Below are 2,249 nucleotides of genomic sequence, written 5' to 3'. Positions count from 1 at the left end.
ATTATCCATTGAGGTGCGGGGGGTTTAGTAATGCCCGCAATCGCGTAATTTGAACAATGCACGCACTTGTATCATGTATCCGCCTTATAGGAAGCCAGCAATACATGTTGCATAAATATATAGCGCGAACTCGACCTGAAGGTATTGGAGCGCTTTACATGAGCACCTTATTTACATTACACATTTAAGCACGGGGAGCTTACAAGATTCGTACCAATTATGCATTGAGGTGCGGGGTTCAGTAATGCCCGCAATCGCATAATGCGGACGCGACCTCAAGGGGCGGAACCTCACTTCCCTAAACCAGCGTCCAGCTCGCAGTCGTCGGACTACCCCACCTCTGCAGGTCACCACGCCTACCACACGCAGCCCACTGCCTGCCCCCCCCCCCCGCCCTCAACGGCAGCATAGCCGACGGGAGGGGGGGGCGATAACCTTATCCAGGGAGTGCCACGGGGGTTGCACCGCCCCCGATCCGCGGGGACCCAGGCAGCTCCCAGCCTTGCAGTGCTGGTGTATTAGGGCCGTGAACCAACGCTAATCTCCTAACGGCTCCCCCGGCGCAGGGTGTGCGGCTTCTCTGCCGTCGCACCCCCATTCATTTACTTTGCTCGCGATGGCCGCCGCCATTGAGAAGTATGCCCCGCGGGCGAGAGGCCGACGGACACACGATTGATACAGTGTGTAATGAGCGCTCTACCCTACACTGAATCACGCTGCGGCGACGCTTGGGCAGGGGAAGGTTTAGACCTTGCCCGTGAAACCCCCTGAACCCTAGTTCGATGCGGCCACCAACCTCTATCTCGCTGCGGCCGATGCATGGGCAGGAGGAGGTCTGGAAGGCAGTGAAGCGCTTTAACTAGTACAGTGTTTACATTACGCAATCACGCATTCGGTGGCAGCGCATCCATGGCCCAGGACCACGCAGCCCGCCGCATGCCCCCTGCGCCCCCAGTGGCCGCACACCCGAGGGGGGGGTGCAAATGCCTTCTCCCTAAAACAAGCATGAGGAGGCGACCCGGGGGTCGGAATTGCCTTTGCACCTGATAAAGAAAGTGCATCCCCACTTGCCCTTGCTAACCCTGCTATAAAAAAGCGCGAATGGACACCCTTCACTACAACACAACCTCATTTATCAGGCCCAGTTCGCTAACCGGGCACGGGCTGTCAGTGTGTGCATCGCCGTGATACCGACCAACAATCAACCAAGGAGCCATGCGCTGGGGCTCTTCCTGCCAGCTTGCAGGACGTGAACAGACCCACACAGCCACCGGTGACATCACCGTTGACATCAGAGACACCTACTCGGGGAGAGCAGGGTACGCGGCGCAACGCGAGGGGCGGAGTCAGACCCGCATATGTGGGAGCGCACTGGCTTTGAAGATTTTCGTATTCGGCAGGATCCGAAACTGCGCGGGGAAACCCCAATAGATTTCTAGTCTATCGCCTTAACCGCTCGGCCACGACATTAAAACATTAATGCGCGCTAACGTATTGGAGCGCCGGACACGAGCGCCGTGCCAAATTCACATTGAGGTGCAGGGGGGTGTCGTAATGTCCGGAATCGTCTAATGCGCGCAAATATGGGCACGAGCGAAATCTTGTGAACAATGCATACACATGTATCATGTATCCGCATTCTTCGGCAGCCAGCAATTACAGTTTGCATCTTTATAGACGGGCCTCAACAACGCTGACTCATGGTCAAACGGGCTCCTGATACAGGAATCAGGACATCATTACCCACACCTCGCCCATGGCCAGAACCGGAAGATACGGTGCTTTGCTGGACATCCCCACAGTAACTGAAAGACGCAGCGAATTAATTTAAATGGAAATGGTGCCTAGCAGCTGCAGCCTGCATCGCGTTAGAGGCCCAGCCAGGTAGAAAATATCGCAAGGGAGAGGGATGTCTCACGCAGCACTGGAATCGAGCCGCGGAGAACCGTGGTGCGGGCTGCCACCGCGACCCTGGAATCAACCCTGGCGCAGATCCCTATCACAAAGAGGCCTGCAGCCAACAAATCCTGCCCTTTTCTTTGACAAGATGACAGAAGGGTTCTTATTGTGCGTGCTTAAAAAACGCGAAATCAACCCGAAGGTATTGGAGCGCTCTACTGAGGACCTCTCTCCGCAGAGTAGGGGTTATCTTGGAGCGGAGTGGGGTCGGGGGCAGTGGCGCACCGGAGACGGATCAAGAGCAGCGCGGGAGCCGCTGTGCACCTCACTGATTCCCACCACGGAGGGGT

At 56.6% G+C, this 2,249-nt stretch overlaps 1 non-coding gene across 1 annotated transcript; it reads right to left on the bottom strand.

The window, feature by feature from the left end:
- Positions 1-1,388: 1,388 nt before the first annotated feature.
- On the bottom strand, positions 1,389-1,475 carry TRNAS-AGA (transfer RNA serine (anticodon AGA)). Its single transcript has one exon. It is a non-coding gene; the product is annotated as a tRNA-Ser (tRNA).
- Positions 1,476-2,249: the final 774 nt, after the last annotated feature.

The sequence above is a fragment of the Triturus cristatus genome, chromosome 1_1 (genome assembly GCF_964204655.1).
Source record: "Triturus cristatus chromosome 1_1, aTriCri1.1, whole genome shotgun sequence".
Classification (NCBI taxonomy): domain Eukaryota; kingdom Metazoa; phylum Chordata; class Amphibia; order Caudata; family Salamandridae; genus Triturus; species Triturus cristatus.
This window is presented reverse-complemented; position numbering and strand designations above follow the sequence as displayed.